The sequence below is a fragment of the Anomaloglossus baeobatrachus genome, chromosome 4 (assembly GCF_048569485.1).
Source record: "Anomaloglossus baeobatrachus isolate aAnoBae1 chromosome 4, aAnoBae1.hap1, whole genome shotgun sequence".
NCBI lineage: Eukaryota > Metazoa > Chordata > Amphibia > Anura > Aromobatidae > Anomaloglossus > Anomaloglossus baeobatrachus.
In genome coordinates, this window is record NC_134356.1 from 118,947,701 (window position 1) to 118,971,222 (window position 23,522).

Below are 23,522 nucleotides of genomic sequence, written 5' to 3' on the forward strand. Positions count from 1 at the left end.
GACCACTCAAAACATTGAATGCTGGTCACGCATATGACGCTCATTTAACTTTAATGCTCAAAGTGGCCACGGTCAGCTGCAATGCACATCTGGACTCTGGACAGCATACTGTATCTTGCTGCACGTTGTGCAATATGGTAGATGACATGTTTGCATCTGTGATACGTCGTTGTAGGTCCTGCAATGTTGGTGGAGGGGTTGCATACACCTGCTGTTTGATGTGACCTCACAGAAAGAAGTCCAATGGGGTCAGGTCAGGTGAGCGTGGAGGCCACTCCACGCAGCCACTATACCCAATGACTTGTAGGAAGGTCTCCATAAGGTATCGCTTCACGTCCGCAGCCTTGTGAGTTTTACACGTTCTAATCATAGCATTTCTGTATGCAAGGTATCAATTCGTATTAAATTGATGATGCCCTACAACTTTGTAATTCACTTTTTTCTCTATCTCGTTCTGTTTTTGAGATAAAAATGCTAACTCCGTTGTTTTCCACCAGGTGGCGCTATAGGTCGTTTCATTGCGTAGTGCATGGCTACTTTACTATACCTAGACACCACTTCTATGCCTATAGCTGCCGCCGTTCTCATGTTAATGGCAGTGGAAAGGATATGGGTGGACACACCTTGTATACACAACACAGCGATAGAGCTCACTGGCGGACCCATACAGAGGAGACACAGGCTGCACCAATGATATGTCCAATCCTGATAGGGCACACTGGCAGACACAGAGGAGACACAGGCTGCACCAATGATATGTCCATCCCTGATAGGGCTCACTGGCAGACCCAAACAGAGGAGGCATAACCTGTACCAATGATATGTCCATCACTGATAGGACTCAATGACGGATCCAGACAGAGGAGACACAGGTTGCACCAATGATATGTCCATCCCTGATAGGGCTCACAGGCAGACCCAGACAAAGGAGGCACAGGCTGCACCTTTGGTATGTCCATCCCTGATAGGGCTCAATGGCGGATCCAGACAGTGGAGACACAGGCTGCACCAATGATATGTCCAATCCTGATAGGGCACACTAGCAGACACAGACAGAGGAGGCACAGGCTGCACCAATGATATGTTCATCTCTGATAGGGCTCACTGGCAGACCGAAACAGAGGAGGCACAGGCTGCACTAATGATATGTCCATTACTGATAGGGCACACTGGCAGACCCAGACAGATGAGGCACAGGCTGCACTAATGATATGATAGAACTCACTGGTGGACCCAGACAGAGGAGGCACAGGCTGCACCAATGATATGTCCAATCTTGATAGGGCACACTAGCAGACACAGACAGAGGAGGCACAGGCTGCACCAATGATATGTTCAACTCTGATAGGGCTCACTGGCAGACCCAAACAGAGGAGGCACAGGCTGCACTAATGCTAAGTCTATCCCTGATAGGGCTCACAGGCAGAACCACACAGAGGAGGCCCCTGTGCCACAAGTATGCATGGGTGCTTTAGAGTCCAATAAATCATCATGTTACACAGTTCCTTCTGCTTTGGAGGTAGTAATGAGAGAGAGAGAGAGAGAGGAGAGAGAGAGGAGAGAGAGGGGAGAGAGAGGGAGAGAGAGAGAGAGAGAGAGAGGGGGGGAGAGAGAGAGACACAGAGAGAGATAGAGACAGAGAGAGAGACACGCGGATCCGGATTTTTCAAGTCCAGTTCCGCTCAACTCTATTCGTGACGCCACCCGTGGTATATGGTAATTTGGGAAGTACCACTGCTGCCACTGGGAGTACCCGGGGAGTTGACGGGGAGTTGAAGTGGGGCAGCAAGGTGTTGTAACCCTCCACAGGTAGGGGGGAGAAGCCCTGGAACTCAGTGTTTGGGGAAAGGCCGTGGAGCGCAGGGGGTTCACACTGGTACTCACTCAGTCCATTAAGAAGACACCGAAAACTGGTAAAACAAGTATCTGAGGGGAGCTAGTTCGGATGCTGTCCCCAATGGTGTTGCCTGGTGATCCGTGACCTGCCTACTGGCACTAAGTTTACTTCTCTGGTGGTCCCAGTAGTGTGAAACTTGCCGGGCCCTGCTCCCCACTATGGATAAGTGTAGGAGCTTGTTCTCAGTGCTCACACTTGGGATTTTCTGGACCGTTTTGGATGGCAAGTCCTATCCCCCTCGTTGCTCTAGTGCCCCGATTTTGGAGCCGCTGGGAATGAATCTTGAAGGCTCCGTTCTCCTCGGGTAAATTATCGAGTTGCCTGAAGCTACTCCCCGACCTAGGATCCACGTACCCCGTCGTGCCTTGGTGCCGGACCGGTGATGGTGCAAGGCCGCCGGCTGTCCTCCTCGACAGATACGTTCCCCTTGCCACGATCCCCTGCGACTGGGGATCCGAATCCTCTAGGACCAGACCACCATCTCCAACCTAGACAGTTTTCCAGGAGCCCTGCTCCCGACCTCCTCTCACTTCCAATACTCAGTCTGCTCTCTCTTGACACTCCTCAAATCCCCTCTTCACACCCCCCCAGGTGGGTGACTCTATTCCACTCAAGCCGTCCACTGGTGTGTTTGGTGGGTGTGGTGCAGGGTGTATCTAGGATTTGATTAGCTGATGGAGGCAACACCAAATGGTTAGGGACCCACAACAAAGAAGGATGTGGATACTGCACGGGAGGGCAGATTGTGCAATACCCTGTGATGACCCGATAGTCCAAGGGCGTCACATTTACAGTCCAATAACTCATCATGGTCCACAAGCACACCTGCTTTGAATATAGTAATGGGCCTTTTATCTTTTGGGCCCCTGTGCAGCTGCACCAATGATATGTCCATCCCCGAGAGGGCCCTTTTTCACATCAGTGATTTTTCTTGTATGCAAAAAATGGGCCAAGTTTAATCAGTGTTTTTAATCAGTGTCATCAAAGTTTGGTCAGAGTCAGTTTCTACCATTAGATATTGGTCTGAATTTTCAGCAGTTTTTCTCAGATGAAAAATAAAAACTGATGGAGGTTTCTCCAGCTTTGCTTCTTCTATGATAGTTAGTGAAAAATGAAGAACCCAGGGACGGCAAGTGGCAAGTTTGTGGCAAATCCAACACTCAAATCAATACTGCTGTGCTTTTGTGTGGGCAACTTGGTCTGAAGAAAATACTACCAGTTAAGTATATGAGATCTTAACACATCTCATTTTCATGGTGCTGAAGATTTCTGCATGGAAATTGACAGAAGATGCAGATTTTGCAATAGAAAGGGTGAAATATGTGGCAAAACTGCAAAATAATCCGCAGCAAAATTCCAATATCTGGCAAGGTTCACACATTGCACATTTGGTATAGATTTTATGTGTGTATTTCTATATTGAATTCTGCATCATTTACACATATTTTACACTTGATTTAATTTCATACTTTTTAAAGGGAACCCATCAGCTGATTCTTGCTGAAATAGGGGTTAGAACTAGAGAAGAGCAGACCCATGGATGCTCGGGTTTGCTGGGTTCAGCCAGACTTTATAATACCTCCCAAGTTTTGAAGAACAGAAAAAGGGACAAATTCTGTGGCTCGCTGTTGGCGTGGCAAATTTTGAAATTTTGACCACTCCCCTAGCCACACCCCAAGACATACCCATTTGGCAGTAAGGGGTGTTCAGCAGCGGCCCCGGACTGTTCATTCATTCATTCACTCATTCATAGCAGCCAGAACGTTTTCATATTTATATAAGCATCACTTCACACATGTTGCTTTTTTTGTGACTGTAATATTCACACGTTGCATATATCCTGTGTTTTTTTTTATTTCTGCAGGTGTTTGCACCAAACTACACTATAATAATCTTCTCTGATTATTGCATTTTTGCTGCATTTCTTATGCCTTTTCCCCATTTTTTCACGTTTTTGGTGCAGATACGAAGCCACATATTAAGTGTTTTTATAGTACAGAAAAACTTTGATTCTGCACTTAAAGTGAACCTGTCAGGTGCAATATGCACCCAGAACCACGAGCAGTTCTGGGTGCATATTGCTAATACCTCCATACCTGTCCCAGCCTATAGTAGCATAGATAAAAGGATCTTTAGAAAAAGTATTTCAAAAGATCCCATATGATATGCTAATGAGGCCAGCGACTAGTCGCAAGGGCGTAGTTCCCTTGGCTAGTCAGCACCCTTAGCATATTAGCACGCCCCTGTGCCTCATTAGCATATCATATGGGATCTAGATACAGGGATTAGCAATATGCACCCAGAACTGCTTGTGGCTCTGTTTGCTTAATGCACCTGACAGGTTCCCTTTAAAAAGTAACAGCAGTTTTTCACATGTGTTTTTTGAAGCTCCACAGAAAAAAAAAGCACCAAAACCACAGAGTTCAGCGGCGTCTTTAAATGAAATCACATCCACGTTGCTTGGACAGTTAGGCTGTGTCCACACTTTGCGTTTTTACCTGCGTTTCAACAGCGTTTTGAACTGCAGCGTTTTCATGCCAAAATGCATACGTTCTGATTTTCCAGCAAAGTCTATGGGAAATGGGGATTTCTTGTCCGCACTTTGCAGTTTAAAACGCAGCGTTTAATTTGCAGAATTTTGGGCAAAAACTCTGCGTTCAAAGAAGCAGCATGTCAATTGTTTTTGCCATTTGGGCTGCGTTTTACTAACATTGAAGTCAATGAGAAGTTATAAAAAGCAAGCAGCATCAAAATTCCAGCATTTTACCTGCTTTTTAGCTGCAGAAAGCATGCGTTTTGGACTACATAAACGCATGCATTTCTGACATCAAAAAAATGAAATAATATGTCCCTTTACACACACACATAGTCCGACAATTAAATTAATAAAAAATATTAAATTATTGTAATTTTAGCGATAAATAGGATAAAATCGCTATAATTATATTAAATATAACTAATTTCGTTATGATTTAATTAATTATATTTGTTTTCATTTTTTTCCCTTTTTTCATAGTGTTTGACTGTTTAAACTTTATTTAGCAGTGTCTTTATGTTCAAAACGCATTTGTCTTTAAGCAATGGAAACGCAGGTAAAAAGCGCTAAAAACGCAGTAAAAACGTACGCGTATTTACCGCGATTTTGTGGTCAAAAGCAACTTTGTCAAAAGCAATTTCTGCCAGAGGATGCGTTAAGAACTGCAACTACGACGACGCAAAGTACGGACCTAGCCTTAAACACAGAAGAGTTTATGTGCAAAACAACAGAGAAAAAAACACAACATTTACGCTATATGTGAACACGGGCTAAATGTCCAAGCAAAGTGGATGTGATTTCATGAAGTCTACGTCCTTGGTGTGTCTAAAGATGCTGCTGAACTGTGCGTTATGGTGGGCTTTTGTATCAATTAGCTTCATTCTGGAGGCTGGAAAAAAAACGCAAGAGAAAAAAAAATGCATTTTTAAACGCAGAATCAAAACTTTCCTGTTGTATTAAAAAAGCATTAAAAACCCGGATTCACATCTGCAGCAAACATGTATTTTCATTAATGTATTAGGGAAAACATATAAAAAAAAATGCCACAAATACACAATAATTAGAGAAGATTGTTATTGCAGTGTGGTGCAGGCATCTGCAGAAAAAAAGCAGCATTTACAATACGTGTGAACACGGCCTGATGTTTATTATTTTCTAAAAAAGCAAAATCAAAATTACATCGTTCTAACTTTTTTTAATGTTTTTAGTAATTTTATCAGAAGAAAAAATAATCTAATTAACTCTCCCCCTAGAATACAGGACACAGAGATACTGCTCTATACAATCAATCTCTATGTCCAGTGTAATCTGCTGTGGAGTCAGAAGCTGCAGTGCAGCTTGAACTACCGTATTTTTCGGACTATAAGACGCACCGGACCATAAGACGCACCCTGGTTTTAGAGGAGGAAAATAGGAAAATAAAACTTTAAGCAAAAAAATGTGGTCATGACACACTGTTTTGAGGCGAGGATCTGCTACTGACACTGTTATGGGGGTAAAGTCCCCAAATTCTCTACCAAGGTACCCCATCCTGGTAATGATCCTCCTGCCTTGTATATGATCCTGCTCATATACCCCCATCCTGCTCATATACCCCTATCCTGCTCATATACCAGCATCCTGCTCATATTCCCCCATCCTGCTCATAGACTCCCATCCTGTTCATATACCCCATCCTGTTCATATACCCACATCCTATTGATATACCCCCCATCCATCCTGCTCATATTCCCCCATCCATCCTGCTCATATACTCCCATCCTGTTCATATACCCCATCCTGTTCATATACCCCCATCCTATTGATATACCCCCCATCCATCCTGCTCATATTCACCCATCCATCCTGCTCATATGCACCCATCCTGTTCATATACCCCATCCTGTTCATATACCCCCATCCTGTTCATATACCCCCCATCCATCCTGCTCATATACTCCCATCCTTTTCATATACCCCCATCCTGTTCATATACCCCCATCCATCCTGTTCATATACCCCCATCCTGTTCATATACCCCCCCATCCTGTTCATATACCCCCCATCCATCCTGTTCATATACCCCCATCCTGTTCATATACCCCCCATCCTGTTCATATACCCCCATCCTGTTCGTATACCCCCCATCCTGTTTATATACCCCCCATCCATCCTGCTCATATACTCCCATCCTGCTATATGCCTCCATCGTGCTCATATACCATCCTGGTATATGGCCTGTATCCTATAGCACAGAGAAAAAAAATAAACGTTTATACTCACCTGTTCCTCACTCCCTGCAGCACCGATCATCTTCCTCTCTGCGCCACTGACCTGTGTGTGTGGAGCCGTTCCCCTGCAGCATCGCGATGTCTTCCTGTCTGTGCCGATCAGCTGATCAGCACAGATCAGCTGACCGGCACAGACAGGAAGACATCGCGTGCTGCAGGGGGACGGCTCCACATACGGGGACGGGTGAGTGTACTGATTCACTGCACCCCGCGCTGATGATGATGCACGGGGAGCAGTGAATACAGCCGCACATGATCGCTCCAGGCTGTAATTGCCAGGGGTGATCATGCAGACCGGCTCTTTACTATGTGCGCGTCCCAGCTCGTCCTCCCGCCCACCTGTAGCGCCGGCTTCTGCGCTGAGAAATGGGCGGGAGGATGAGCGTGCATATGTAATGAGCGGGCCCACGTGGTCACAGCCGGCTGCTACAGCCGGCTTGTGCCCACGATGACCCGCTCCACCGCAGCACCCTCATTCTCGGCCGCAGCCCTATAGTCAGACCATAAGACGCACCCCCAACTTTCCCCCAACATTTGGGGGAAAAAAAGTGCGTCTTATGGTCCGAAAAATACGGTATATCAAATCCTTTCTGTGACATCACCACAGCTTGTGGCTCAACATCTAGGGCTGCTAGAACATGTTTTAAATTTGCTGGTTTGACTTCAGAGGTGTGTGAAAGTAAAGAAAATTTATATATTTGTATTTTTTTCTAATTTCTTTATAGTAGTTTTATGGGAACAAAAGAATCTGACTTTTTCTTTCAGCTACATAGAGATGCAGTATATATCTATCTATAGCTCTATGTAACGGAATAATCTGCTTCTGGCTTCACTGCGTGCAATACAGGTCAAGAGTACCAAATCCTCCTACACCTTTCAATACAGGCAGTGGCTCAATGGCACAGCTGCTGCCTATAAACAAGGAGTTTTAGTACTGGGAAACCAGAGCAGATGAGAATTTAATTTATGCACTGAACTGAGTTAATTTATTTACTGCACCAAGAGGAGAAGCTGGGACAAGAGCTGTGAATAGCAGGACTGCATGAGAGAGCCCTGAAATCGGGAACGTCCCGCTGAATTCGGGACGGTTGGGAGGTATGCTTTAGTTGAAAGTTCGGTTTGGTCCTTGACCCGAACTTGACCCTGAACCTCATATAGGTCAATCAGCACCCGAACCTCTTTGATATAAAATGGTCATAGTAAGGGCCTAGGGGGCTACAAAGGAAACCAAAATGGGGGTATATAAAACATTATGTACATTTTTAGCTACAATAAGATTTTTCTTGTTCTTCTCTTTCCAATTCCAATTCCATTTGGTGGTTTACCGCATTCTTTAAACGTGATCAGCTTTTTGCAGTTATTTTAAAGGGATAGAGACAGGTTTACGAATATACCAGTGAAAATCATGAGTGACCCTATACTCGACTGGAATGCAGCTTAATTGGTAATTTGTGACCATATAATTTCTTGTGTTCCATCCTATAAAGAAAAATGTGTTTCTTCTTTTGAAAAAGCTAGCTTAACACTTAAGCCGTCTAAGGCTATGTGCGCACGCTGCATTTTTTACTGCATATTTGCGTGTTATTGCTGTGCATTTTTGGGCTCAAAACTGCATGACTTTGCTTCCCCAGCAAAGCCTATGAGATTTAATTTTTGTTGTCTGCACAGTGCAGTTTTGTTTGGCTGAGTTTTTGAGCTAAAAAAAAAAATTAACGTTAATTCTTTGCTGTGTTTTTTTGCATTTTTCCACCCATGAAATGCATTGGAAAAACATAGCAAAACGCAGTGAACAAAAACGCAGCCAAAAACTCACAAAAACGCGGTGTGTTTTTACCGCTGTGTTTTTGCCGCAGGTGCGTTTTTGTGCGTTATTTGCAGCCAAAAATGCTGTATCTTTGTGGTCATAAAAAATGGCAACGTGCACACGTAGCCTATGGGGTGCTTTACACGCTGCGACATCGCTAGCATTTGCTAGCGATGTCGAGCGCGATACAGTAGATTCTTTTACAGTAGAAGCCAGGCGGCGAAACGTACGTCGGGGTATTGGACGTCAGCGGTCACATTGTACTACTTACCCAGGTAATGCATGTTGTTTGTTGATCTCCCTGCGGGCTCTTTTGATACATTGCTTCATCTGGTGAGCCGAATGCTGCATGTCCGAGGGCATTCAGTGAGTCGGCTCCGTGTACTTGATAGGATACAATTATTGTACTGCAGCAGAGCTCCAAACAGCAACCTGGGTTTTGGATACACTCATGGACTAGATGGTGCTATTTCATACCAATGATTATGGAGGACATGAATTTATGATACTGCTTATTGAGTGTGCCATGTGCAATTTGCACTTGGACTTTTTATAGCCTTGAATATACTACGTTTATAATAAAATAAGTCTCTGATATCAGTATTTATATAAAATTCTAGCACATAGTCACTTTATGTATTCCTTTAATGTGCAATTGTATGCTGCGCTGTCCATATTATTAACTAAGTGCTGCAACTATTTTTATGATTGTGTGATGTTGTTTGTTTAACAAATTTTTTGATAATAATAAAAATATAATTGATTATTTTGGACTTGTGTGTACTCCTGTTTTGAAGGGGGGTAAAAAAAATGCTAATTTTCCTCCCATGTGCATAATACTTGATTTTTGGAGTGTCCTAATATAGGAATTGACCTCTGTTGTGTTATTTGAATTCTTGCAATGCATGCTCTGCACACTTTTATTATTCTCTGATGCAAGTGAGGAGCGTGGACGATCATGTAAGCAGAAGTATGAGATTTGTTTACTTACGGCCACATTCTGATTTGATGTGTCCGACCTCAGTCAATTCATTTTCATTGAGTGAGGCCATGCATGTCTGTTCAGCACATGACCACATCTATGTAAATCGCATACTTGCAGTTTCGTAACCTCCCACTCTCACCTCCGGCACCAGAGAATCCTGACAGCGTGCAGTGTGCGCACTGTGAGAATTCAGAAGTCTGGAGTCACATAGAGTGACCCATAGAGTGACTGCAGACTCATCCAAAATTTGGACAACCCCTTTAATGCTCCTAACAACATACATAAAAACATAGTAACCCTTAACTTGTCAGACGGCACAAGACTATATTACAGAGATTGTCCACTACTTTAAGGCCTTTCCTTAGGATAGATCCCCAATGTCTGATTGGTCGGGGTCCGGCACCTGGCACCCTCGCCAATCGCCTGTTCTAGGTGCTGTGACGGTGGTGGCAGGTGGCCGGAAGTGCTCAGTTCTGGATCTGCACCGTCTTCTGTTAGTGGCAGCAGCCTCCTATTAAAATCAATGAGGTGGATGTGCAGTACCCGGCCATGAACACTATCAGAAGATGGAACAGATTCAGAAATAAGCATTTCCGGCCACCTGCACCAAGAACAGCTGATCACTGGGGGTCCCATTGCTGTCATATCAGAAGCAATGCGCAAGTGGAACCAAGGCCTAATGATGAGACATAGTCAGTATCACACATAAACATTGACATTCAGGTACGGTACCTTATAGATGATGTTGTCTCTGAGTCATTTCTTTCTATTCTTCATCTTGTCCTAACTCCATGATTACTTTTCACATGTACAGCTCGTGTCTGCAGATTTTCATCTTCTCCGTTCTTCTGCAGCACATCCCGACACGATGCCCCTAAAAATAACAAAATGATTATAATACTCCTATTTAAAAATATCTGCCCTACACTGTTCCCCTGAATAAATAATGACCCCTCACTGTGTTTTCAGCACAAAATATGATCCACACACTGTCCCTCTTATGGTACATGCCCCACACACTGCCCTCTCCTTTCCATACTGAGCCTACTATTCACACTGTGATCTCACACTGTATCACCCTATACTGCCCAGCCTTTATACTGTGCCCTCTCATCTCACCTCCTCCTCGCTATGGCCTCACACTGTCCTCTCATTCTGCCCACTTTCCATACCGCCCCCCTCGACTACCCAGTCTCTATTCTGTGCCCCTCTCATTTTTCTTATCCCTTACTGTCTCCTCACTACCTCCTGTGTGTCCATATACTTTTCCCCCTCACTCCACATCCTGCCGACTTGTTCCTCATACCATGTCACTCTTTATTGTATCCTCAAAATTTCTTTCCCGTTTGTTCCCCAAATGACGTCCGTATACATTCCCCCAATCGCTCCACATACTGTCTGTATACATAACCCCTCACCCTCTCATCACATGGATTACCCCTCATTCCCTATACTATGTATGTATACATCACCTCTCACCCTCACTCCCTATACTATGTCTGTATACATCACCCCTCACCCTCACTCCCTATACTCTGTTTGTATACATTACCCCTCACGCTCACTCCCTATGCTATGTCTCTATACATCACCCTTCGCCATCTTTCCCAATACTATGTTTGTATACATCACCCCTCACCCTCTTCCTATACTATGTCTGTATACATCACCCCTCACCCTCTCTCCCCATACATCACCCATCACTCTCAAACCATACTGTGTCCAAAGATATTTCCCTCTCCCCATCCTCTCTTCCCACCACACTGTGATCACAGATATGTCCCTCTCTCCCCCATACTGTCTATAGATACTGCCCCCTTCCCACCCCCTCACCCCCATACTGTGTCTATAGATACTGCCCCCTCCCCACCCCATCCTCTATCCCCCCATACTGTGTCCACAGATAGTTCCCTCTCCCCACCCTCTCTCCCCCATACTGTGTTTATAGATACTGCCCCCTCCCCACTCCACACTCTGTCCCCCCATAGTGTATCCACAGATAGTTCTGTAGCGCCCCATGGAGCCTCAGGTGTTACTCATCACCGAGTTACTCGCCATTCCTGACCCGGCTCCGTGGTCCTGTCGGCTACATGTAAAAGACAAACAAGCGAGTGCAAGGTGTAAAGGGGGATGGAAGGAGGGTGAAGGGTCCCTGGGAAGCGTGTTACTGGTTGCAGCGGTGACTGGGTTTTCGGCCTCCTCCGCCACAGACCCTTCCTGCGACTTTTCCTCTTCCAGGAGCGGTGTTGGATGGGAATGGGGGTGCTTTGCAGTGCCACCCGTGGTGTGTGGCCAGGAATTAGCCGCCGCTGCAAGATGTTGCTCTTCTCCGGGGCTGATCTTAACGCAGCCCAGATAGTCCAGCTCCCCACAGGTGGAGCGAGCCCCAGGGAGGATGAGGGCAATGGGGACGGCTGATGGCGCTGAAGCACGGGGCGGCGGCGCTGGCAATAACAAGTACAGCATCGGGGCTGCGGTTTAAAGTTCCTTTTACTCACGGTTCTTAAAGCTCCCCGGAGGTGCCGCTTTCCGCCGCCATGGATGGACTCCAGCCGGTCCCGGGTAAATCGGAGGCAATCACCGGTGTCTGTGGAAATGTGTGAGACCTTCCTCCTTGCGCTTGGTTGTGGATCCCTGTGGCTTGAAGCAACTTGGGGACTCTGCTGTCCATGTTAACTGTCCCATTCCGTATGCAGGAGACGCGAGTCCTCGCCGTGGGGCCTGGCTGTAAACCCGACCCCGAATCCTATATGTCACTGTGCTATGCAAAAGTGGGTGGTGGGTGATGGGACATGAAATCCCCAACCCCTGCAGATTTTAAGGTTTCCCCAACTGATGGCTCTGCACCCCGACTGCGCTGGCAATTTGGGAACAGTTAGGCTCGACCTCAGCTACCATGTCTCCTCTGTCTCACCATCTCCACTGGTCACCTCTCGCCCTATTCTAGTCTCATTCCTGTAGACTCCGTGCGGTGTTGTGGCCCCTAGTCCTGGGACAACGTCCACCAGTCTCCCGTCCCCAGGACTAGCCTCTCTCTCCTTCCTCTCATAAGGCTGTCTGCTCTCTCCTGCTCCCAGACTGAACTCAAGTGAAAAAGGTTTGTGTGTCTTTTACTCAGTGCCCCCACCCTTGGGATGACTCTTAGTGGCTGTTGCCCTGGTAACCTGGAATTCCCCAGATTGTCTGACTTTCTGTGTAAGTGGTGACTCAAAGCTGGATGTTTTGTAAGTGAGAAAACAACACCAGCGATAAAATCCTACATCACCCGAGTCCAAGCATCGCAGTTTAAATGAAATGCAATGCCCTGTAGAGACTGAAGCCTCAGGGACACCACATTCCCCCATAGCGAATCGCGGCACTCTGGGGCTGCAAAGCAAAAGGCAGAGTATACCGCAATTTTTAGTTATGCATATAAACAGGTAACATTCTTCCCTTTATGGGAGGCAAGTTCACTTCGAACGTGGCAAACATATCAGACATTTCACATGTCAGTTTAGCAATATAGTCATATGCAATACAAGATCAACAGTTGCATAAGAAAAAGAGAAAGAAGAAAAACATTCACTCTTTCTTTACCGCTGGCTTTTGAGGGTGGACTCCTGCCCCCAGGCACTGTCAATTTGTGGGACATCCTCAAGTACAATGCCCCACTTGGTCACAGCAACAGCAAATCCGTTTGGAAACATTATCAGTTCTCATTCAGGGGGTACACGGGGAACAAAGTGTACAGTCTCTTGTTAAAGTCAGTCAGGGTACAGGATTCCTTAGTGAACAAGTCTTTGCCTCCCGCCCTTTCTTGAAGATACGGGGTTTCCTGCCAGTTTCCAGCAGCAGGGCTCACCTTCGCGCACCTATCTGGGCTCTGCCCACGAAGGCAAGCCTCCTCCTTTTCCCACGCTGGACAGACAATGGCGGCCGTTGTTTTTAAGAAGCACATGTTTCACACAGTCCATTAAACACAAGACAATATCCAATTTGTGCTGCCAGGTGGAACTTTTTCAGACACGCAGTACCCGCGGTTGCGGGAACGAGACCCTGCTCGCAGCGCCAAAATGTAGCACCCAGGGGGCAGGCTTGTCAGGCACGGGGAGTCTCGTACCTGCGCTACTCGTCACCGGGCTGGTGTGATGATCCGTGATGTTGCGGTGGCCTGCCCGGCTTCGTGTCCCGAGGTGTATACCAATAAGGAGGGAAGATGGTGGGGATAGTAGTAGGATGAATGTCGCGATGCCACTTGTGGTATGCAGCGAGGGATTTAGCCGCCGCTACTGTCGCTGTCCTCTGGGGCGGATGGTAGTAGCAGCCAGAGATGGTATTGCTCCCCACAGGTGGAGCGGGCCCGGGGAGGATGATGAGGGGAGTAGTGATGGCGTTTGAGCACTGAGGCGCGGGGTGGCCGTGCTGGAAATCATGAGTCAGAGTCAGTAGCTGCGGTTCCAGATGTCTTTACTCTTTGTGCTGTGCCGCTCGCCCGGATAGTACTGGTCACCCGCTGTGATGGGCTCCGTCGACCTCGCATAAGTTAGGAGAAGTCAGTGGTTGGAAAGAAGAAGAAAGTCCTTTTTTAGAGTTGCCCTTCCCGCTGTGAGGCACCTGGGCTGAGCGTTCCGTTCCCAGCCCCAGGCTCCATGTAGAGAAGAAAGAGGTGATGGTTGTGTCGTGTCACAGAACTGGTGTCTTGGGTAGACTGACTTGATTGATCATGATTGTATGAGTGTACTCCTGCTTCTACCCCAATTGGAACTTGCCCCCCAGGTGACTGACTTCAGTGACCGGGGAAGTCCCATGACTCATGATGGTAAGTTTCCCCTGCCTACCCTGAGCCATCCCCTCTGGGAGAAGACTCATAAACTTTATGAAAAGTGTGAATGTGGAACAACAGTGATTAACCCCCTCCTTACCCGAGGCAAATATCGCACCTAAAATAAAGTGCTATACTCTGTGGCGACTGAAGCCTCAGGGGCGCCATATTCTCCCAATCCAAATGACAGCACTCCCGGGCTGCAACTAAACAAGATTAGTACACCACAATATTTTTGTATGTATTGAACAAATAACATAACATTCTTCTCTTTATGGGAGGCACCAATAGTAAACAGTTTCAAACATTTTCAACAATTACCGGTCAGCAGTATCATCATGCAATTAACATCAACATTTGCATATGGAAAAGAAAAACTGTTATTCTTGCTTAGCTGCTGGTGGTGCCAGAGGGCTGGGCCCAGCCCACTGACTCTGGGCACTCAAGAGATACCCTCCGGCATAGTGTCCAACTTTGTCACAGCGATGGGAGATCGGCTGGCCATCAGTATCATAACGATCAGGAGCTGGTGGCAGTGGGAAGTCATCAGCACTGGAAGCCAGTTCAATGGATACAGGTTGCTGAGCCCCTTGCTTGGATAGCACCGCTTTGGTCAAAGTAGCCATGCCTTGAATCAGTTCCAGGTTCTGAAGCCACAGTCGAAACAAATTGTACAGTCTATCTTTGAAGTCACTCAGGTATGCGATTCTCCTCAGTGGACATGTCCTTGCAGGCACAGGGTTTCCTGTCAGTTGCTGGCAGTGGGGCTCCTTTTGGCGCTCTTTTTGGGCTCCACCCACACTTTAGCGTTCTTTACGAGTACCGCCCACAACAACATGCTCCTTCTTTTCCTGCGCAAAATGATTAATGGCGACTGTCTTTTTTAAGCAAAATGTCAAACACAGTCCAGTAAGGCACACAGTACCTAGGTTTTTGGACTAAGCATGGTATCCTGGTCACAGCGACAAATGTAGTGCCCCACAGGGACTCAGGGGTTACCCGTCCCCAGTGGTTTTGTGGGGTTGCTGTGACTGGCCTGACCCGGCTCTGTGGCCCTGTCGGCTACATGTAAAAGATAAACAAGCGGGTGCAAGGTGTAAAGGGAGATGGAAGGAGGGTGAAGGGTCCATGGGAAGTGTTTCACCGGTTGCAGCAGTTACTGGGGTCTCGGCCTCCTCCGCAGACCCTTCCTGTGACTTTTCCTCTTCCACGAGCAGTGTTGGATGGGAATGAGGGACGCTTTAGAGCGACACCCGTGGTGCGTGGCCAGGAATTAGATGTTGCGCTCCTCCGGGGCTGATCTTAACGCAGCCCAGATAGTTCAGCTCCCCACAGGTGGTTCGAGCCCCAGGGAGGATGAGGGCGATGGGGATGGCTGATGGCGCTGAAGCATGGGGTGGCGGTGCCGGCAATAATAAGGACAACATCGGGCCTGCGGTTCAAAGTTCCTTTTACTCACGGTTCTTAAAGCTCCCCGGAAGTGCCGCTTTCCGCCACCATGGATGGACTCCAGCCGGTCCCGGGTAAATCGGAGGCAATCACCAGTGTCTATGGAAATGTGAGACCTTCCTCCTTGTGCTTGGTTGTGGATCCCGGGGGCTTGAAGCAACTTGGGGACACCACTGTCCATGTTAAGTGTCCCGTCCCTTATGCAGGTGATGCAGGTCCTCGCCATGGGGCCTAGCTTTAAACCTGACCCCAGATCCTATATGTCACTGTGCTCCGAGAAAGTGGGTTGTGGGCAATGGGACATTAAATCCCCAACCCCTGCAGATTTGTTAGAGACCATGTAGGTTTCCTCAACCAAGGGCTCTGCACCCCGACTGCGCTGGCACTGTAGGAATGGTTAGGCTCGACCTCAGCTACCATGTCTCCTCTGTCTCACCATCTCCACCAGTTGCCTCTCACCCTATTCCATTCTCATTCCTGTAGACTCCATGCAGCGTCGTGGTCCCTGGTCTTGGGACAGTGTCCACCAGTCTCTCGTCCCCAGGACCAGCCTTTCTCTCCTTCCTCTCTTAAGGCTATCTGCTCTCTCCTGCTCCTAGACTGAACTCAAGTGAAAAAGGTTTGTGTGTCTCTTACTCACTCAGTCCCCCCACCTTTGGGATGACTCCTAGTGACTGTTGACCTGGAATTCCCCAGATTGTCTGACTTTCTGTGTAAGTGGTGACTCAAAGCTGGATGTTTTGTAAGTGAGAAAACAATACCAGTGATTAACTCCATCATCACCCAAGTCCAAGCATCGCACTTTAAATGAAATGCAATGCCCTATGGCGACTGAAGCCTCAGGGGCGCCACAGCTCCTTCTCCCCACTCTCTCCTCTCATACTGTGTTTATAGATACTGCCCTCTCCGCACCCTTTGTCCCCCCCATACTGTGTCCACAGTTAGTACCCTCTCCTCACCCTTTCTCCCCCATACTGTGTTTATAGATACTTCCCCTCCCCACCCTCTGTTCCCCCATACTATGTCCACAGATAGTTCCCACTCCACACCATATCTCCCCATACTGTTTATAGATACTGCCCCACCCCACCCTCTGTCCCCCCATACTGTGTTCATAGATAGTTCCCTCTCCCCACCCTCTCTCCCTCATACTGTGTTTATAGATACTGCCCCCTCCCCACCCTTTGTTCCCCCATACTGTGTCCACAGGTAGTTCCCTCCTCCCACCCTTTCTCCCCATACTGTGTTTATAGATAGTTCCCCCCACCCCACACTCTGTTCCCGAATACTATGCCCACAGATAGTTCCCACTCCACACCATATCGCCCCCATACTGTGTTTATAGATACCGCCCCCATCCCACCCTCTGTCCCCCCATACTGTGTCCATAGATAGTTCCCTTTCCCCACCCTCTCTCCCCATACTGTGTTTATAGATACTGCCCCCTCCCCACCCTCTCTCCCCCATACTGTGTTTATAGATACTGCCCCCTCCCCATCCTTTGTCCCCCATACTGTGTCCACAGGTAGTTCCCTCCTCCCACCCTTTCTCCCCCATACTGTGTTTATAGATACTCCCCCACCCCACCTTTTGTCCCCCCATACTGTGTCCATAGATCGTTCCCTCTCCCCACCCTCTCTCCCCCATATTGTGTTTATAGATACTGCCCCCTCCCCACCCTTTGTCCCCCATGCTGTGTCCAGAGATAGTTCCCTCTCCCCACCCTCTCTCCTCCATACTGTGTCTATAGATACTGCCCCCACCCCACCCTTTGTCCCCCCATACTGTGTCCATAGATAGTTGCCTCTCCCCACCCTCTCTCCCCCATACTGTGTTTATCGATACTGCCCCCTCCCCACCCTTTGTCCCCCATACTGTGTCCACAGATAGTTCCTTCTCCCCACCCTCTGTTCCCCAATACTATGTCCACAGATAGTTCCCACTCCACACCATATCTCCCCCATACTGTGTTTATAGATACTGTCCCCACCCCACCCTCTGTCCCCCCATACTGTGTTCATAGATAGTTCCCTCTCCCCACTCTCTCTCCCCATACTGTGTTTATAGATACTGCCCCCTCCCCACCCTCTTTCCCCCATACTGTGTCCACAGATAGTATCCTCTCTCCCCATACTGTGTTTATAGATACTGCCCCCTCCCACCTTCTGTCCTCCCATATTATGTTTATAGATACTGCCTCCTCCCCACCCTTTGTCCCCCCCATACTGTGTCCATAGATTGTTCCCTCTCCACACCCTCTCTCCCTCATACTGTGTTTATAGATACTGCCCCCACCCTCTGTCCCCCCATATGTTTTCATAGATAGTTCCCTCTCCCCACTCTCTCTCCCCATACTGTGTTTATAGATACTGCCCCCTCCCCACCCTCTTTCCCTTATACTGTGTCCACAGATAGTATCCTCTCTCCCCATACTGTGTTTAAAGATACTGCCCCCTCCCACCTTCTGTCCCCCCCATACTGTGTTTATAGATACTGCCTCCTCCCCACCCTTTGTCCCCCCCATACTGTGTCTATAGATAGTTCCCTCTCCCCACCCTCTCTCCCCCATACTGTGTTTATAGATACTGCCCCCTCCCCATCCTTTGTCCCCCATACTGTGTCCACAGATAGTTCCTTCTCCCCACCCTCTGTTCCAAAATACTATGTCCACAGATAGTTCCCACTCCACACCATATCTCCCCCATACTGTGTTTATAGATACCCTACCCTCTGTCCCCCCATACTGTGTCCACAGATAGTATCCTCTCTCCCCATACTGTGTTTATAGATACTGCTCCCTCCCACCTTCTGTCCCCCCATATTGTGTTTATAGATACTGCCTCCTCCCCACCCTTTGTCCCCCCCATACTGTGTCCATAGATTGTTCCCTCTCCGCAACCTGTCTCCCTCATACTGTGTTTATAGATACTGCCCCCACCCTCTGTCCCCCCCATACTGTGTTCATAGATAGTTCCCTCTCCCCACTCTCTCTCCGCATACTGTGTTTATAGATACTGCCCCCCCACCCTCAATGTGAACATCAGACATTTACCGTAATCATTTTTATGATACAATAATCAAGATATCTAGATAGAACATAAAATATATTTATTGGAATACAACTTTAGAACACAAAAAACTGCAATAAATTGTAAATATGTGTGTGCATCCTGTGTGTGCATGTATTTTATATATATATATATATATATATATATATGTATATATAAAATTACATATTGTATTACATGTTTACAATTTATTACAGTTTTTTGTGTTCTAAAGTTGTATTCCAATAAGTATATTTTATGTTCTATTATTGTATCATAAAAATGATTACGGTAAATGTCTGATGTTCACATTGTACTACAATTAAATTTTCACTTAAATATAAGCAATATACTAAATGTTATTATTTAGTATGTTTTTGTTGAAAACTGTTTTTTGCCACTTACATAGTGTATTACATAGTGTTATATATAACACTATGTAATACACTATGTAAGTGGCAAAAAACAGTTTTCAACAAAAACATACTAAATAACATTTGTGCAGTCTATGAATTTGTTCTAAGAAATAGAATTGCTTCCATCAGATCTTCCTTCATAGATGACCTCAAATCTGACCTAATAATTTTAAGGCTTGAGAACAACCTCTCTACACTAACTTGGGTTGGAGGGAAAGCCATAACCACATGGGCAACATCTCTAACAATTTCTGGGTATAAAGGAATTGCCTCATGCACAGTCAGTTTTGATGAACGGTTGAATTTTTCTATTTCTTTGAGAGCAAGTGAAAAATGTTACTGAAATCTGGTCAATGTGCTGCTATAGGAGACGGAGTGAAATCTTTTTCCTTGCGGCAACACTTTGCTGCTCCATGTCATCCAAATACTTGTCAAAGTTAAACTCCTCATCTGATGAGGCTGAAGATATGGCAGCAGTAGCACTGTCAAGCCCCAAGTCATCTTGCGCATGGCAGTCATGTAGCTACTCATCCTAACTGCTACCTAACTCAAAGCTTCTTTTCCTTTAGTAAGCTGTTGATCATCAAGCAGTATATGATTACTTGGGTCCACATAAACAGCTGCCAGAAGAATTTTGTTTTCCAATAGCTGTGTCTCCGTTTCATTGAAGCAGAAATGCCATCTGCGATTAAACCTCCTCTTTGGGACAGGCAAAATAGCAAGTTCTTCCACTTCCTTATGAAAATGTCAGGAGTTAAATCCTCAGCTTGTAATTTTTTAGTCACGGTAAATGGGTGATTAAGCAATTCCTTCAATTCAGCCACCTGTGTCCATTGACCTTCATTTAAGGTTACTTGAGGGTTCACCATATCTATAAGAAACGATTTTAGTTCAAGCAATCGCTCAGTCATTAAATAAGTGCTGCCTCACCGAGTGGCTTGATCAACAATTGCCCCTTTCCAAGCACATCTCTTCAAGATGGAATCAATTTTAGGGGTTCTGGTGGCAATAACCAACTTCCTCACTTTTCAGATTTCCAGCATGTCTGCCCAGTTTCACACATCCGGCTTTTCGCCGGTTTGGCGGATGTGGCGCACGCCAGTACAGTACGATACAGTACAGTGGCAGCGCCACAACTTCCGGGTCACATGCTCCGGTCACATGAAAGCATGTGACTGTCGTTTGTCGCGCTGCTACTGTACTTTATACACTGTACTGGAGTGCGCCACATCCGCCAAACTGGCGAAAAGACGGATGTGTGAAATCGGGGTCACTCTTGCAGACTCTCTCTTATTGCCAGCTGCAGCGTGTGCACAACATAGCGCATGTGATGAATATGAAAGTGTTTTGAAGCAGCTTCAACAAGATCATCTAATCCTAAAGTATCATTTTGCTGTTCTTCTGTTGTATTATCTGTTTGTTCCTCAGTTACATGAACAGCACTGTGGCTCCATCTCACACATACTGAATCCTAAATTTTCTTCTAGCTGTTGTTCATTACTCTCATTTATCAGTTTAATTGTACTTATGTTTGAAGCATTCTTCGTTACAATGGCAAGAACCTGTTCTTTTTTGCGTTCCTAATCTTGCAGACCTTTTTCCACTAAGGCCTGGAGAAACTGGCCGGTGTGATGAGCTTTACTATCTGTTACTGCCAGTGTCTTGGTAACAATTTCTTTCTTGTCACAAACATATCGAACATTGATGGCAAAATAATTCAGTAAAATGCAGTGACTCTGGGCATCCCAGCAAAGGCAATGGGTTTCAAGATAGGACATTCAGACACAGCGTTTTGTGAGGATCCTCACAAAGAATGAGCATGTCAGTTTGTGTGGTGTTTTTCCAATCTGCTTTTGCTATTGAAAGCATTATTTATGAGCTCAAAAACCTTTCAGGTGATGCGGTTTTTTAAAAAGCTGATCTGCTTTTGCAGCTGAAAAACGTATCCTCAAAAAACGCAGCAAAGACGCTGTGTGTGAATGCAGCCTTAGATCAGGAATGGAACAGACATTTATAGGACATTTCATACGTTTCCCAAATTCCTATGAAAAAAATGTCATCATACTCTGCATTGCACTACTGTCCCCAATTTATTATATATTTTAGGAGTCGGAGTCAGTGCATTTTATACCAACTCCGACACCACCAAAATGAGCTCCGACTCCACGACTCCGACTCCACAGCCATGACAACAACACAGCCAGCAGGTGCCTGGCATGAAGCAGGCTCATCATATGACCTGTGACGAAAATATACCTCCGTACTATGTAATTGAAGGGTTAAGGACATAACCAGTTGGAACTTCAGGACGCTGTTTTGTTTTTCATATCTTACATGTGACATTTTACGTGGCAATAAGTTTGGAATGAGATACAGTGTTTTACTGAGGTGATTCTGAGTATTTCTATAGCATATACTGTATGTAGCGCCCCACGGGGCAGTTGGTTAACCTACTCGTCACCGGGCCGTCGACTGTCGTTGTCACGGGCGGCCTAGCCCAGCTACGTTGGCCCAAGTCGTACAGAAGATGTCAGGGGAGAGATGTCGGGGGTAGTAGGGAGGTGAATGTCGTGACTCAACTTGTGGTATGCGGCCAGGGAATCGGCCGCCGCTGCTGTCGCTGTCCTCCGGGGCGGATGGTGGTAGCAGCTATGGATGGTGGTATCACTCCCCACAGGTGGAGCAGGCCCCAGGGAGGATGATGAGGGGAGTAGTAATGGCGGGTACCGAGGCGCAGAGCGGCAGTGTCGGGAATAAAGAGTCAGAGTAGAGTCTATTGCTGCGGTTCCAGGTTGTTTACTCACTTTTGTGGTGTGCTGCTCACCCAGGTAATACCGGTCACTTGCTATGATGGGCTCTGTCGAACCCGAATCCCTTTAGAGATTAGTCCGGTGTGGTGTTCGGTGGGTACCCTCCTTGTAGCGCATGTCAGTGGATCCCCTGACTTGAAACTACATGGGGACCCGGGTTTTCACGAGTAGTACGCTTGTCCCTATATGCAGGTGCCTCGGTTCCGATATGGTGTCCGGTGTAATGCGAGGCCCCGGATCCTCTCTGGCGCTGTGCTTTCGAGCGCTATGTACTTAGGGAAGCTTGAAACTTTCCATATCCAGGTGGATTCTGAAAAACCAACGTGAAGTATGATCTTCCCTAGGGTCCTGCCGCCCTGTATGGCGTCGGTTCCCAGGGGAGCAGATGCCCTCTCCCCACGGCAACCGTGTGAACTCTTCCTCCTTCCCATCGGAGCACCTGTGAGACACGTCTGCTCCTTTCCTCTCCTGCTGGAGAACTCTTTAATTGTTGTGTTGGCTCCTGACTCCCCCTGCTGGCTGCTCCTCCTCCCTCCCAGGTCCTAAGCTAGTGAGACTGGGGCTCCTTTTTGACGGCATCCTGTAAATGCCCCTCTGTCGGCAACCCCTTTATTACCCGGCCCTAGCCCAGTTCTCAATGGGAACAGGGACAACCTGGTGTGTATTTGAGTGTGTAAGTGGTGAAACCGGGACTGACCTCCTCAGGATACGGGTTTCGCATTACACCCAAATTTGGGTGCAATACTCTGTGGCGACTGAAGCCTCAGGGGTGCCACATGTACTTTAAGCTAAAAGTACATTTAGATCAATATGTTTTTAGTTTATTTAAAAAAAAAATACAAAAAACCCAACCCTCTAATTAATAATTTCCAGTGTATAAACTTGTAATGTTTCTGTCGTTAAAACAGATAGTCGTACCATGGAAAAAATAGAATGCGTAACACCAATATGTGCAAGATTACTACATTCATTTATAATGTAACAGTTAATTAAGCCAGACAATAAGAAATACAATGTACAGTGGAATCTCGCTTAACGAGTAACCCAGTTAACGAGAATTTCGCTTAACAAGCAAAGCTTTCTGTAAATTTGTAACTCGGTTTACGAGAAAGCTTTGCTGTACGAGCAAAATCCTCACCGCACACACTTCTGGTTCTGTACATCCACCGCACTCTGACCCACTCTTGCAGTCCACACAAACATACACATGCACGCACAAAACACACACAAACAAACACGCACGCACATACAGTATTATGCTCACCTTACCTTCCGTTCCATGGCCGGCCTCATGGTTCTTGTAGTTCGCCGGTGCATCGCGACGAGAGAGGAATCCTCGCGGCGAACTACAAGACCCAGGAGGCCGGCGATGGAACGGAAGGTAAGGTGACCATAGTATGTGTACCTTCCGTTCCATTGCCGGCCTCCTGGGTCCTGTAGTTCGCCGCTCCAGGCTGTGTATCGGTAACCATCGGCGACGAGGCAGGAACTTCCGCTGTCAGACGCT